Source organism: Macaca thibetana, chromosome 13 (genome assembly GCF_024542745.1).
Source record: "Macaca thibetana thibetana isolate TM-01 chromosome 13, ASM2454274v1, whole genome shotgun sequence".
Classification (NCBI taxonomy): domain Eukaryota; kingdom Metazoa; phylum Chordata; class Mammalia; order Primates; family Cercopithecidae; genus Macaca; species Macaca thibetana.
Window position 1 is genome coordinate 19351538 of NC_065590.1, and position 17469 is coordinate 19369006.

Consider the following 17469-nt stretch of genomic DNA (forward strand, 5'->3'; position numbering starts at 1 on the left):
GGAAGTTAATGAGATGGAAAAAAAAAACTCAATAAGCCAAGAGTCAGCTCTTTTAAGACAGCTATCAAAATAGACACCTTTTAGTAAAACTGATCAAAAGACAGAATTTCCAAAAAATAATACAGTGTAAAAGGATGCACATCTACATAAGTCGGGCATGGTGGCTCATGCCTGTAATCCTAGCACTTTGGGAGGCCGATGTGGGCAGATCACCTGAGGTCAGGAGTTCGAGACCAGCCTGGACAACATGGTGAAACCCTGTCTCTACTAAAAAATACAAAGAAAATTAGCTGGGTGTGGTGGTGGGTGCCTGTAGTCCCAGTTACCCTGGAGGCTAAGGCAGGAGCATTCCTTGAACCCAGGAGGTGGGGGTTGCAGTGAGCCAAGATTGCTCCACTGTACTCTAGCCTGGTCCAGCCTGGGTGACAGAGCAAGACTATGTCTCAAAAAAAAAAAAAAAAAAAAAGAAAGTTTAAGAAAATTATTATGAGTAACTATTTGTCAATAATAATGAAAACTCAATGGAAATGGATTCCTATAAAAATAAACCTTGGCCGGGCGCGGTGGCTCAAGCCTGTAATCCCAGCACTTTGGGAGGCTGAGACAGGTGGATCACGAGGTCAGGAGATCGAGACCATCTTTGGCTAACACGGTGAAACCCCGTCTCCACTAAGAAATACAAAAAACTAGCCAGGCGAGGTGGCGGGCGCCTGTAGTCCCAGCTACTCGGGAGGCTGAGGCCGGAGAATGGCGTGAACCCGGGAGGCGGAGCTTGCAGTGAGCTGAGATCCGGCCACTGCACTCCAGCCTGGGCTACAGAGCGAGACTCCATCTCAAAAAAAAATAAATAAATAAAAAATAAACCTTTACTGACTCACAAAAAATTTAAAAAGCATAATACTATATTTAAAAATCAAAAAAACAGTTAAAAATTGTCCACCAAAGACAACAGGAGGAATAGATGGTTTTTAAGCTGAGTTCTATCAAATTTTCAAGGAACAGACAGATCATCCCAATTTCATACAAACTTGTTCAGACAAAGTAAGAAGCAAGAATAATTCCCAAGGTATTCTATAAAATCAGCATAACTTGAAACCAATATCCAAGTACTTACAGAAAGGAAAAATCAAAGACCCATTTTATGACAAATCTAGATGCAAAAATCCTAAATAAAACATTAGTACACTATCACTATTGCTAATCAACAATTGTTATTAAAGACCTCAGCCTGTAAATAAAGCTTTAAGAGGACAGGAGGTGGCCAGGAGTGGTGGCTCATGCCTGTAATCCCAACACTGGGAGACGGAAGTGGGAGGATCAATGTTTAAGCCTCGGCAACAGGCGAGGCTCTGTCTCAAAAATAAATAAAAAAATAAGACGTGAGGCATAAAGACTCAAAAAAAATGTTTTTTTCAGATGATATGACTGTTTATATAAAAAATCTAGAAGAATCTATAGGTAATTAGAAACAACAGTTTCACAAAGTAGATATAGGATTAATATACAAAGTCAGTTCCATTTCTGGATACTAAAGAATTAGAAAATACAGTTAAAAAGAAGACAGCATTTACAATGGTATCAAAGAATATCGACGGGCTAGAAAAAACTTTACCAGAAGATGTGTGAAGGCATTCCACAGGGGAAACTATAAAACTACAGATTCCATGCAATTCCAATTAATTGCAATGAAGTTTTTCATGGAATATGACAAGATTCTAAATGCATATGGAAAAGTAAAAAACCAAGAATAGCCAGGACACTTTTGAAGAGAACAAAGAGAGGACTTACTCTCCTAGATACCATGATTTACTATAAGGCTATAAAAAATAATAAAGACAATACAGTATTGGCAAAGGCACAGACAACCAATGGAATAGAAAAAAGAGTTCAGACAATTCAGACAAACACAAACATTTTTAACTATAATATTAGATTAATGGAGAAAGACTATTCAATAATTAAGGTTGTAAAATAGTTATTTATATTAAAAAAATACTTCGAACCATATTATAAACAACCTCCAGATGGATTAATATTTAAATGTCAAAAACACAGTTTTAAATTCTTAAGAAACCTTAAGATGGCCGGGCGCAGTGGCTTATGTCTATAATCCCAGCACTTTGGGAGGCCAAGGCGGGCGGATCACAAGGTGAGGAGATTGAGACCATCCTGGCTAACACAGTGAAACCCCGTCTCTACTAAAAATACAAAAAATTAGCCAGGCGTGGTGGCAGGTGCCTGTGGTCCCAGCTACTCAGGAGGCTCAGGCAGGAGAACGGCAGGGACCCAGGAGGCGGAGCTTGCAGTGAGCCAAGATCGGGCTACTGCACTCCAGCCTGGGCAACAGAGCGAGATCGTCTCAAAAAAAACAAAAAAACCCATAAGCTGGGAGAAGGTATTTAACACATAAACAACAAAAATAACAAAAAATATATATTTTTAAAAATTCTACAAACCCGTAGGAAACCCACTGGCCCATTAAAAAAATGGATGTTGGTCAGGCGTGGGGGCTGACACCTGTAATACCAGCACTTTGGGAGGCTGAGGTGGGTGGATCACAAGGTCAGGAGATCAAGACCGTCTTGGACAACACAGTGAAACCCCGTCTCTACTAAAATACAAAAAATTAGCTGGGCGTGGTGGCACATGCCTGTAATCCCAGCTACTTGGGAGGCTGAGGCAGAGGAACCGCTTGAACCGAGAAGGTGGAGATTGCAGTGAGCTGAGATTGTGCCACTGTACTCCAGCCTGGCAACAGAGCAAGACTCCGTCTTAAAAAAAAAAAAAAAAAAAAAGAAAGAAGAAAAAATAAAATGGATGTTATACACAAAAAGAATACTTTCAATCCAGACCACATGATCTATCATTTTATACCTATTTGGCAAAAATAAAAATGTATGACAATACCTAGTGCTGGAGAGGATATGGATCCACAGTATCCCTTGGACATTGCTGGTAAAAGTTATTTCCAATACTTAATAGTGGTTTGGCACTATCTCCCGAGGTTGAACCTTCATGTAACTTTTGACACAAAGATTTCACCCATTTACTTATAAGAATCCTTTGCACATTTATAAAGGAGATGTATACGAGAAGGTTCATTCTGCTTGTACTCCATCGCATAAACCTCAGCATAACCCCAACATCCATTAACAGTCTAGTTCATGAATGAACTGTTATTGTAATACAATGTCATACTCTATAGCAGCATGGTGACATGCAATGATACAGATGAGCTTTAGAAAAATATTAAGTGCAAAAAGTCCTAATACATTACAAACAACGTGATATCCTTTTAGTGAAGTTAAAAACTAAAATGAAAAAAAATTATAAAATGATACTTATAAATGCCATAAAACTTCATAAAAGGAAAAGGAATGATGAACATGGGACTTAGGATTATGGTTTCCTGAGGTGTGGGAAACTAGGGGGGGTGGAGTAGCAAGGGGGTGGGGATTACACTGCAAGATGTCTATTATTTTAAAGATCCTAGCTTTTGGGGGAGTTCATTTGTGATTATATCACAAATAATTAAATTGGAAGGAAATGGAGACAATGCAAAGGAGCAGAAATAAAGTCCAAGACAGAAAAAATTTATTAGCTCAGAAAGATTATAGAACTTGTTGAATCTTTAAGATGAAAACAGAATATTCATGTATCAAGAATGAGCTCTTTGAAATATTTAACATCAAATAGAAATTTTAATACAGTGATGGAAAAATTAAAAGTGGATGACATTTCTTCTTAGACAAAAGGGAAAACTATTGAGAAAAAGGAAAAACTCTATTGAAAATATAAATCTAGATGAGCATTCTAGAAAGTTTTGTGGCATACTCTATATATAGACTGTCTCCTTCAGCTTCTATAATCAACAAGTTCTTTCTTGCCTGTCTCTTTTACATACAGTATAAAAGCTAAAACCTAAAACCCCTGATTTCTCAGATCAACAGGATAAGGATACAGGAGCACAGGGATGAAGAGTGTCTGGGTCCTGATGACATCACTGTAAGACTGCACCAGCCTGAGAACTGCTATGTCTAAACTTCTTAGATGAAATAATACTAATTTAAAAACTTTATTATTTAAGAAAACAAAAACAAAACAGATGTAGAAAAATTCAGAGTTCTATATCAAGTTACAGCTATCATTCAAACGTGAAAGTAAAATAAAGGAATATTTAAATACAAGACAATACAAAAATTTACCTACATGTGTTCATTCTTAGGAAGCTACAGAAGAATGTGCTCTACCAAAATGAGACGGTTAACCCAGAGAGTGAATGACGTGTGACCTAGCAAAGAACAGGGGGTCAATACAAGTAAGCAGTGTAGAAGTTCACAGGATCATCACAAAAGGCCTGTCCCAAAGTACAGGAAGACAGAAGGCAGGTACCAGGAATAAAGATAAAACAAAGATTATTTAATCTGTTTGATCATTTGGAAAGTAGAAGGGGTGGTGAAAGACAGCTAGATTTTCATCTGTTGTAACAGGAAGTTTTAGAACTGATAATTCATGTAATAGCAGTATAAGCATATTATTTAGAAATACAGAGATAATTTTCAGAAGTTATTGGGTATTATAAGTTATTTAGAATTTAGTATTAAAAATTACGTGGATATGACTTTGGTTAAAACAACCTGAATTTTAAAATTAGTTTTTTCACATTATACGTAAGTATTGCAATAAAACTTCTGATTGGTAAGTATCGAAAGTCTCAATAAATTAATTTTAGGAGATCTATATATACAGGCTAAATGCAAACAACTATTTAAAAAAAAACTTAAAGATCAGAAGCACAGAATGGACAGTATTTCTTAGGAAATACAAATTTGATTTCAACTTAAAAGAAAAATTATTAACAGTGATATGGACTAGAAATTCAAGTATCTTAACATGCAACTTTTTCATGTTTCTTGCATTTAGAAGCAGCATAAATATTAACCATAATGCTGTGCACCTCAAATTTTGACATGAGAAATATGGTTTCTTAGTCTTTCTTTAAAAGTCAAACCTGTGAGGTTTGCAATGAAACTAAGATTGTATTCTAATGCACTAGATGTTTACCAGAGGTTTTAGTCACAATTTAAACTTGTAAGGACATACATTTTGACATGTTACATAAAGAATAAAAAAGTTTCTATTAAAAGCTATAGGTTTTTCCAGTGTATTTTCCCAAAAAAAGTGATATAACTTAGCAAGAAAGCCTTTTCAGTTTTCTAGAAATGTAGAGAACATATTATATTGCTATATGAGTTTTCTAAAATAGAGAACTTAATTGTAGCAGTTAAGTGATGAACACCTGTTAACACTCCCAAAATAATTTTCTTAAATTGTTACCTTCTGAGACTTGAATGGTCAGGATAACACGCTTTAATATTAAATCAATAACCTGGCCTAAGCAAAGAATTCATGACTAATACCTCAAAAGCAAATGTAACATAAACAAAAATAAACAAATAGGACCTAATTAAACTCTTTAGTTTAATTGCTTATACCCCAAAAGCTACTGAAATAAAAATTAAACTTTTTAATTAGCTTCTGCACAGCAAAAGAAATAATCAACCAAGTACAGACCACTCACAGAACGGGAGAAAATATTTGCAAACTACGCATCTGACAAAGCACTAGTATCCAGAATCTACAAGGACTCAACAAATCAGCAATAAAAAACCCCAAATAATTCCATTAAAAAGTGGGCAAAGGACACGAATAGACATATGAATAGACATTTCTTAAAAGGATATATACAAATGGCCAACAAATATATTAAAAAATGCTCAACATCATAATCATCAGGGAAATGCAACTTAAAGCCACAATGAGATACCACCTTAATCCCAGCTACTCGGGAGACTGAGGGAGAATTGCTTGAACCTGGGAAGCAGAGGTTGCAGTGAGCCGAGACTGCGCCACTGTACTCCGGCCTGGGCGACAGAGTAAGACTACATTTCAAAAAAAGTCAAAAAACAAATGTTTGTGTGGATGTGGGGAAAAGGGAACACTTATACACTGCTGGTGGGAATGCAAATTAGTACAACTTCTATGGAAAACAGTATGGAGATACCTTAAAGAGCTAAACAGATCTATCAATCAATTCAGCAATCCAAAATGACTTATTTTCTTTTGGGTAGATACCAAAAGAACGTAAGTCATTAGATGACTACACTTGTAAACAAATGTTTATGGCAGCACAATTCACCATTGTAAAGACGTGGAACCAACCTAAGTGTCCACTGACTAATGAGTAGATAAAAGTAAACGTGGCACATATACACCATGGAATACTACTCAGTCATAAAAAGGAATGAAATAATGTCTTTTTAGGCAACTTGGATGGAGCTAGAGGCCATTATTCCAAATGAAATAAAACCAAAAACCATACATATTCCCACTTATAAGTGGGAGCTAAGCTATGAGTATGCAAAGCCATACAGAGTGACATAATGGACGTTAGAGACTCAAAAGAGGGAGGGTGGAAGGGGAGCTAGGGATAAAAAACTACACAGTAGGTATTATGTTCACCACTCTGGTGATGGGTACACTAAAATCTCAGACTTCACCACTATATAATTCATCCATGTAACAAAAAACCTCTTGTACCCCAAAAGCTATTGAAGTAAAAACTTTTTAAAAAATCAATAATCTGAGAGGAAGGTTAGGAGAGGGCTTCAAAGGTGGCTGATTAGAGGCATCTCTTACTTCCTCCACTATGAACCAAAATAGTGAGTAGATAATTACATACATATAGATCATCCAAGAGAGAACATAAATTCAACAGAGAAGTGACAGAAAACATCTTAAGGTGGTAGTTTGGAAATTTGTCCCCACCCAAATCTCATGTTGAAATGTAATCCCCAATGTTGGTGGTGGGGTCTGGTGGGAGGTGTTTGGATCATGTGGGTGGATCCCTCACGAATGGCTTGGGCCATCCCCTTGGTGAAAAGTGAGCTCTCACTCTGCGTTCACAAGATTTGGGTGTTTAAAATTGTGTGGCACCTCTTCCCACAGTGCTCTCTCACATGCTCCTGCTTTCGCCATGTGATGTGCCTTGCTTCCCCTTTGCCTTCTGCCATAAATAAAAGCTCCCAGAGGCCTCCCTAGAAGCCAAGCAGATGCCAAAACTATGCTTCCTGAACAGCCTGCAGAACGATGAGCCAATTAAACCTCTTTTCTTTTTAATTACCCAATCTCAGGTCTCCCTCCCTTCCTTTTTCCCTCTTTCCTTCCATCCTTCCATTTTTCCCATAGACTTCTGGTATTTCTTTATAGCAATGCAAAAATGGCCTAAAACATAAGGAAAGAGTTTGAAGCAAGGCAGCCTGCTCAGCTACAGTTGGCTGGGAGAAGAGAGAAATTCCCCAATGCTCAGAAAGGCTAAGTGAGAGACTCTCCGCTATCCACATTCCTGTTGCAGACTTCTAGAATCCTAGCCACAGAAGGGTCTCTTGACCCCTGTGGGTCCCAAGACTCACATAGGGAGTTTCCTGGAAGCCGCATGAAGGCACTGCTCCAGAGAGCTCACGCTGCCCCCACAAGCCCCTGAGTTTTGAATAGTGGCAGCACAGTGCCATGGCCTCCACTCCACTGGATTATATCTTGCCCGGCAACCTGGGCTGAGGTGTCAGCATGGGTGGCAATCTTGCCCCTTCTAACCATGCAGAGGGGGGCAGCTGAGCATTGTTATGAACCCTGAGGACAAATTCTACTGCCTGCAGCTGCTGTGGCTAAAGACTGCTGCGGGCCGAGGCACAGGTGATGCTGCCTACCTACGGCTGCTCCCAGGGGAAGCAACTTCACTCTCCTCAGTAGCAGGGACACAACACACTGCTGTCTTCACCTGAACGTTCCGCTGGTGGCCTGGGACGCTCACCCCACCCTTATACACCACAGTCGGAATCTTCACGCACCACCGAGGAACCTAAGGGCATACAGCCTGTCCTGGCTCCAGCCCCTACCAGAACCTGAGCGCAATGTCCAGGGGACTAGGTATTGTCCAGCCCAGTCCATTACCAGTGGCACCTGAGCCCTCCTCCTGGGGCCTGAGATAGGGCCCACTGAACCTGCTGCTACCACCACAGCTGGCACTCATTGCCATGTACCATCTGTGGATATGGAGACTGGCCCAATCAACAAATCAGTCACTGCCAAAACCAATGCTGATCAGTGAGGCCCCAGAGGGTTGTCCTACCACTGCTGTTGCCAATTCCCATGCTATATCCACTGCCCGGGGGCTTAAGAACCCACCCAACAGCCTGGCCCACTGTTGCCATTCCCAGCACCTGATCAAGCTACCTGGAGGCTCAAGAATTGGCCTGCTAACACTGGTGCCAGCAGACACACCTTGGGGCCCAGGGACAGGCATGCTCAATCCACAACTGCCACCACTGCGACTTGAAGACTGGCCTACTTGGCATTCCAGGCCCCAGCAAAACTTTACCACAGCCTCCACTAAAAACTGCACCCTAAGTCACTGACGAAATCACAGTCACCACTGACGCTGTTTACAGCCAAGTCAGTCATACTGATCCTATGCTACAGCACCCACCTAGAATCAAAGCCACTGTGCTCTACCCAATCAATCCTAAAGATACATCCTCAGGAAAAAGTTCTTCCCTAAAAAAGTAAATTAAAAAAAAAAACTGGAAAAAGTGACTATTATACCAGATGCAGATATCAAGGTAAAGGACATAGAAAGCATTAAAAAGCACGGAAATATGACATCTCCAAAGGAACACAATAATTCTCTAGCAACAGATCTCAAATCAAAAAGAATTTCATAAAATCCTGGAAAACGAATTCAAAATTTTGATACTAAAGAAGCTCAGTGAGATACAAAAATTTCCAAAAAACAATACAAAGAAATCAGAAAAACAATTCAGGATATGAATGACAAATTTATCAGAGATAGGTATCAGAAAAAAGAACCACATAGAAATTCTAGAACTGAAGAATTCATAGAAAAAAAAATACATTCAAAAGCTTCAACAATGGACTAGATCAAGCAAAAGAAAGAATGTCAGAACTTAAAGACAGGTCTTTTTTTTCTGATATAGTCACACACACAAAAATAACGGAAAAAGAATTTTCAAAAATGAGCAAAGTCGGCCGGGTGTCGTGGCTCGTGCCTGTAATCCCAGCACTTTGGGAGGCCGAGGCAGGTGGATCATCTGAGGTCAGGAGTTCAAGACCAGCCTGGCCAACATGGTGAAACCTCATCTCTACTAAAACTACAAAAATTTTAGTAGCTGGGCGAGGTGATAGGCATCTGTAATCCCAGCTACTTGGGAGCCTGAGGCAGAAGAATAGCTTGAACCCAGGAGGCAGAGGTTGCAGTGAGCAGAGATCACATCCCTGCACTCCAGCCTGGGCGACAGAGTGAGATTTTGTCTCAACAACAACAACAGGCAGCAAAGTCTTTGTGACCCATGCAGCTCCATAAAGTGACCAAATATTTATTTGAATTATTGGGGTATCTGAAAGCAAAGAGAGAACAAAAGGATTAGAAAACCTATTTAGTGGCCAGGTACAGTGGCTCATGCTTGTAATTCCAGCACTTTGGGAGGCTGAGGCGGGTGGATCACCTGAGGTCAGGAGTTTCAGACCAGCCTGGCAAACATGGTGAAATCCGGTCTCTACTAAAAATACAAAAAATTAGCTGGGCGTGGTGGCAGACAGCTATAATCCCAGCTGCTTGGGAGCCTGAGAGAGGATCACTTGAACCTGGGAGGCGGAGGTTGCAGCGAGCTGAAATTGTGCCACTGCACTCCAGCCTGGGCAGCAAGAGTGAAACTATGCCTCCAAATCAAAACAAAACAAAACCAAAAAATACCAGAAAACCTATTTAGCGAAATAATACATGAAAGCTCACCAACTCTAGCAAGAGAGGTAGACATCCAGATACAGGAGGCCCAGGTATCCCCAAACAAATACAACGCAAAAAGGTATTCTCCATGGCATATTTATAGTCAATTGCCATAAGTCAAAGACAAAGAGAATTCTAAAAACAGCAAAGAGAAAAAAAAAAAAATCCAGCAAAGAGAAAAGCATCTAGTCACCTATAAAGGAGCCTCCATCAGACTAACAGCAGGTTTCTCAGCAGGAAGCTTACAGACCCAGAGAAAAGAGAGTAATATATTCATTGGAGATAAGAGAACGATATATTCAAAATGCTGAAGGAAAAACTCTCAGCCAAAGTATATTAGTCTGATCTTGCACTGCTATAAAGAACTGAGATTGGATAATTTATAAAGAAAAGAGATTAAATTGGCTTATGGTTCTTCAAGCTGTAGAGGAAGCATGGCTGGGAAGGCCTCAGGAAACTTATAATCATGGCAGAAGGCAAAGAGGAAGGAGGCACGTCATACACGGTTGGAGCAGAAGGACGAGAGCGAAGGGGAAAATGCTACACACTTTTAAACAACCAGATCTTGTGAGAAGTCACTCACTATCATGAGAACAGCAAGAGGGAAGTTCATCCCCATGATCCAGTCATTTCCTACTAGGCCTCGCCTCCAACACTGAAGATTACAATTTGACAAGAAATTTGGGCAGGGACACAAATCCAAACCATATCACAAAGATACTATAATCAGCAAAATTACCATTCATAAATGAAGGAGAAATAAAGTCTTCTCCAGACAAGCAAAAGCTGAGGGAATTCATTACCACTAGACCAGACCTACAAGAAATGTTCAAGGAAGTCCTAAACCTGAAAGTGAAAGGATGACATTCATAATCATAAAAACACAAACAGAAAACTCACTGGTAAAGCAACACAAAAATAAGGAAGAGAAAGGACTCAAATGGTACCACTATAAAAAGCCAGCAAACCACCATAACAAACAATGAGAGAAAGAGAAAGGAACGAAGAAAATATAAAGCAAAGAGAAAACCATTAATATGACAAAAAATAGGCTCACACATCATTAATAACTTTGCATGTAAATGGAGTTCAGTTCTCTTCTTAAAAGATACAGGCTGGCTAAAAGGATAAAAAACATAATCTAACCATGTCCTACCCACAACAAATGCACTTTCCCTGTAAAGAGACATATAGAAGAAAGTTAAAGCGTAGAAAAAGATATTCCATGGAAATAAAAACCAAATGAGCAGAGAGAACAAAAGGATTTGAAAACCTATTTAGTGGCCAGGCACAGTGGCTCATGCTTGTAAACCTAGCACTTTGGGAGGCTGAGGCGGGTGCATCACCTGAGGTCATGAGCTCGAGACCAGACTGGCCAACATGGTGAAACCCTGTCTCTACTAAAAATACAAAAAATTAGCTGGGCATGGTGGTAGACGGCTGGAATCCCAGCTACTTGGGGGGCTGAGGCAGGATTGCTTGAACCCGGGAGGCAGAGACTGCAGTGAGCCGAGATCGCACCACTGCACTCCAGCCTGGCAGTGGTGTGATCTCCACTCATTGCAACCTCTGCCTCCCGGGTTCAAGCGATTCTCCTGCCTCAGGCTCCTGTGTAGCTATACTTAGATAAAACAGACTTTAAGTCAAAAATAGTAAAAAAAAAAAAAAAAAAAAAAAGGCAAAGAAGGTCATTATATAATGGCAAAAGAATCAAACCAGCAAACAGATATAACAATTCCAAACATATATGAACCCGACATTGCAGCACCCAGATTCCTAAAGCATTACTAGATCTAGAGAGAGACAGACTCCAACACAATAGTACTGGGCAACCTCACCCCGCTCTCAGCATTAGACAGATCTAGACAGAAAATTAACAAAGAAATATTGCATTTAAACCAGACTTCAGACCAAATGGACCTAACAGATGTTTACAGAACATTTTATCCAAAAACTGCAGAATACATATTTTTCTCAACAGCATATGACACATTCATTCTCCAGAAAGACCATATGTTAGGCCACAAAACCTTTTTCAACACATTTTTAAAAATCAAAATCATATCAAGTATGTTCTCAAACCACAATGAAATATTAGAAATCAGTACCAAGGGGAACTTTGGAAGTGACAGAAATACATGAAAATTAAATAACATGGTCCCAAATGACCATGGGTCAATAAGGAAATTAAAACAAAAATAAAAAAATTTCTTGGAACAAATGAAAATGGAAACTACAACATACCAAAACCTATGTGATACAACAAAAGCAGTGCTAAGAGGTAAGTTCATGGCAATAAACGCCTACATCCAAAAAGTAAAAAGATTTCAAACAATCTAATGATGTACCTCAATGAACCAGAAAGAACAAGCCAAACCCAAAGTTAGCAGAAGGAAAGGACTAATACAGATCAAAGCAGAACTAAATGAAATAAGAGACTTTTTAAAAAGGCAGAAGATTAACAAAATGAAAAGCTGGTTCTTCAAAAAAAGAAACAACACTGATAAACTACTAGTTAGGCTAACAACAACAAAAAAGAAGACCTAAATAAAATCAGAAATGGAAAAGGAGACATTACAACCATTATCATGGAAATAAATAGACCATCAGAGAATATTATGAACAGCTATGCACTCACAAGCTGGAAAACCTGGAGGAAATGGATAAATTTCTGGAAACACACAACCTACAAAAAAAAAAAATCCAGGAAAAAACAGAAAACCTGAACAAATTAATAAAGAGTAGCAAGAATGAATCAGTAATAAAAAGTCTCCCCACAAAGAAAAGCCCAGAACCAGATGGATGCACACTGAATTCTACCAAATGCATAAAGATCTAATACCAAATCCTCCTGAAATACTCCAAAAAACTGAAGGGATGGCAATTTCCCCTCATTCATTCTAGAAAGCTGGCACTACCCTGATACTAAAACCAGACAAGGACACAGCAAAAACAAACAAACAAACAAAAACCAACAACAACCAATATCCTTGATGAACACCAATGCAAAAATCCTCAACAAAATACTAGCAAACCAAATCTAACAGCACATTGAAAAGATAATACACCATGATCAAGTGAATTTATTCCAGGGATGCAAGGATGGTTCAACATATGGAAATCAACGTGACATATCACATCAACAGAATAAAGGACAAAAGTCATACGTCACCTCAATAGACGCAGAAAAAGGAATTCATAAACTTCAACATCCCTTCAGGATAAAAACTCTTAGCAAACTAGGCACAGAAGGATTAAACCTCAAAATAATAAAGGCCACATATGACAAACTCAAATTAACAGCACACAAAAATGGGGAAAAATTGAAAATCTTTCCTCTAAGAACCGAAACAAGACAAGAGGCCCACTTTCACCACTACTATTCAACATGGGACTGACAGTCCTAGCCAGAACAATCAGGCAAGAGAAAGAAATAAAAGGCATCCAAATTGGAAACATGAAAGTTAAATTGTCCCTCTCTACAGATGACAAAAGACTATCAAAAAACTCTTAGAGCTGATAAATAAATTCAGTAAAGTTGCTGGATACAAACAATATACAAAAACCAGTAACATTTCTATAGACCGACAATAAAATAGCTAAAAAAGGAAATCAAGAACCTTTTACAACCTTTCACAGCAGCTCAAAAAAAAAAAAAAAAAAAAAAAAAGCAAAAAACAAAAGCCAAAGAAGTGAAAGATCTCTATAATGAAAACCACAAAAACACAGATGAATTAACTGAAGAGGACACAAATAAGTGGGAAGACATTTCATGCTCATAGAATATTGTTAAAATGACCATACTACCCAAAGTAACGTACAGTTCAATGAAATCCCTATTAAAATACCAACATCATTTTTCGCAGAAACAGAAAAAAGAATCCTAATATTTTTATGAAACCAAAAAAAAAAAAAAAAAAAGGCAGAAGAGCTAAAGAAATTCTGAGTTAAAAAACAAAGTGGAGGCATCACACTACTTGACTTCAAAACATATTACAAGGCTATAGTAACCAAAGAAACAAAGTATTGGTATATAAACAAGCATACAGACCAACAGAACAAAATAGAGAACCCAAAAATAAATCCTCATATTTATAGACAACCGATCTTCGACAATGCCATTAAGAACACACACTGGGCAAAGGACACCCTCTTCAACAAATGGTGCTAGGAAAACCAGGTAACTATATGCAGAAGAATGAAAGTGAGTCCCTCTCTCTCACCATTCACTTGATACAAATATCAACTAAAATAGATTAAAAACTTAAATATAAGACCCAAAAGTGTAAAACTAGTAGAAGAAAACACAGGGTAAACGCATCAAGATATTGGCCTAGAAAGATTTTATTAAGATCTCAAAAGCCCAGGCATCAAAAACAGACAAATAGGACATTAAACTGAAAGGCTTCTTAAAATTTTTTGTTTTTTAGATGAGGGCCCCCTCTGTCACCCAGGCTGGAGTGCAGTAGTGTGATTATGGCTCACAGCAGCCTCAACCTAACGGGATCAAGTGATCTTCCTAGTGTCCCAAGAAGATGGGACTACATGCACTCTCCACCATGTCTGGCTAATTTTTATATTTTTTTTTGTGGAAATGGATCTTGCTATGTTTCTCACGATGGTCTGAAAATGCTGGGCTCAAGTGAACCTCCTGCCATGGCTTCCCTTAATGCTGAAATTATAGGCTAAAAAGCTTCTGCATAGCAAAACAATCAACAGCGTGAAGAAGACAACTCTTAAATGGGACAAAATATTTACAATCTCTTCATCCAATATGGGACTAATATCCAGAGTATACAAAGAACTCAAACACAACATTTAAAAATAACCCCATTAAAAGATAGGCAAGGGACATGAATAGACATTTCTCAAAAGACAAAGAAATGGCCAACAAGTATATGATACTCAATATCACTAATCATCAGGGATGTGCAAATCAAAACCACAATGAGGAATGGCTATTAAGAATAAAAAAATGTAACAGACGTTGGTGACAATGTGGAGAAAGGAGAACCCTTCTACATTGTTGGTGGAAGTGTAGGTAAGTATAGCCACTATAGAAAACAGTTGGGGATTCCTCAGGCCGGGAGCGGGGGCTCTCGCCAGTACTTTGGGAGGCCGAGGTGGGCAAATCACAAGGTCAGGGGATTGAGACCATCCTGGCTAATATGGTGAAACCCCGTCTCTACTAAAAATACAAAAAACTAGCCAGGCGTGGTGGCGGGCGCCTGTAGTTCCAGCTACTCGGAAGCTGAGGCAGGAGAATGATGTGAACCCGGGAGGCGGAGCTTGCAGTGAGCCGAGATCGCGCCACTGCACTCCAGCCTGGGCAACAGAAGGAGGCTCCATCTCAAAAAAAAAAAAAAAAAAAAAAAAAAAAAAAAAAAAAAAAAAAAAAAAAAAAAAAAAAAATTAGCCCGGCATGGTGGCAGGCACCTGTAGTCACAGCTACTCAGGATGGTGAGGCAGGAGAATGGTGTGAACCTGGGAGGAAGAGCTTGCAGTGAGCTCTCGAGATCACGTCACTGCTCTACAGCCTAGGTGACAGAGCAAGACTCCATCTAAAAAACAACAAAACAGTCGGGGATTTCTCAAAAAACTAAACATAGAGCTACCATACATTCCAAAAACCCCAATGTTGGTAGTTATTGAAAAGAAATCAATACAACAAAGGGATACATGCACTCCCGTGTTTACTGCAGCACTATTCACAATAGCAAACATGAAATCAACCTAAGTGCCCATCAAAGGATGAATGCTATATATATACAATGTATATAGCCATAAAAAAGAATGAGATCACATCATTTCCAGCAATATGGATGGAGCTGAGGTCATTATGTTAAGTAAAATCTAAGTCAGGCAGAGAAAAGTAAGTATTTTTCAAAATAGCCAGAAGACCTGAAATGTACCCAACACATATATATGATAAATACCTGGGTGTGGATACTACTCTGATTTGATGATTATTCTATGCATTTAACAAAATTTCACATGTACCCCATGAATACGTATAAATATAATGGATTAAGAAAAAAAAAAAAAAAAGGAAAAGAAAAAAAACCCTTAAAGGTAAAGTTGGCTAACTTGGATAAATTTTGTTTTTCTTGAGACGGAATCTCATTCTGTTGCCCAGGCTGTAGTACAGTGGCACTATCTCAGCTCACTCAACTTCTGCCTCCTGGGTTCAAGCGACTCTTCTGCCTCAGCCTCCTGAGTAGCCTGAGCTACAGGTGTATGCCACCATGCCCGGTTAATTTTTGTATTTTGAGATGGGGTTTCACAAGTTGGCCAGGCTGGTCTCCAACTCCTGACCTTAGGTGATCCATCTGCCTCAGCCTCCCAAAGTGCTGGGATTACAGGTGTGAGCCACTGAGCTCAGCCGAAATTTTCTAATCTTGTCTTTAGGAGCAGTTTTGACAGTGGGAGAATACATTGATGAGTGATAAGAAGGAAACAGCAGGTAGGTATTTAAACGTTCTTATTCTGAAATGCAATTCTGTAAAAAGTATTTTAAGAATTAATGGATAAAAAACTAGAAAACACTCTAGAGGTTGCAGTGGATGGAGATCATGCCACTGCACTCCAGCCTGGGCGATAGGGAGAAACCCTATCCCAAGAAAAAAAAAAATCCCCCAGAAATAATACATGGTAATAACAACAATGATAACTAACAATTATTGGGTACTTACGTGGCCAACCCAGTTCTATGTGCAGTAGATGTATTACCTTATCAATCCTACATTTCTACATCAATTCTATTTGTACCTCAATCCTACAAACAAAGAGTATTATTATCGCTGTTCTACAGATGACAAAACTGAATCATAGAGAAAGAATTTAAGAAACTTAGTCAAGGTCACACAGCTGGTCAGTGGAGGAACAAGGATTTGAAAGCCTAACTCAGGCAGTCTGGGTGTAATTGACCTTCTTCCTTAATTACCATATAGTTGTGTTGTGGCTATCATGGATTAAGAAAACACATAATGATCAAATATACAAAGAAGACTACTGTGAACTCAGTAATACTTAAATGAAACAGTACATTATAAAACGAAATGGCATTTGTGTACATCATTCTAGCTTCATAGATTGTAACTAAATAAAGAACAAAATGATACAGCGTGACATGCATATGGATTTAAAGATGCCTTGTAATAACTCTCTGGGAGTCCCTCAGTAGTCCACAGCTCATAAGTAGGGAGCCACTGATGAGAAAATAAGATAATATATAACCACGCTGGGCGCAGTGGCTCACGCTTGTAATTTCAGCACTTTGGGAGGACGAGGCGGGTGGATCACGAGGTCAGGAGATTGAGACCATTCCGGCTAATGCGGTGAAACCCCGTCTCTACTAAAAGGACAAAAAATTAACCAGGTGTACTGGTGGGTGCCTGTAGTCTCAGCTACTTGGGAGGCTGAAGCAGGAGAACAGCATGAACCCATGAGGCGGAGCTTACAGTGAGCTGAGATTGTGCCACTGCACTCTAGCCTGGGTGGCAGGGCAAGACTCCGTCTCAAAAATAAATAAATAAATATATAACCAAAGGATATTATGCAAAAGCAGTGAATACAGTATTGCAGAGCTCTGACATGCAAAAGAAACT

The 17469-nt window shown here is 39.1% G+C and overlaps 1 protein-coding gene across 6 annotated transcripts in view; it reads right to left on the reverse strand.

The window, feature by feature from the left end:
- GCC2 (GRIP and coiled-coil domain containing 2) overlaps nt 1-17469 on the reverse strand; it is a 673733-nt gene that overhangs the window by 41482 nt on the left and 614782 nt on the right. The gene's annotated exons all lie outside the window — the stretch shown is intronic.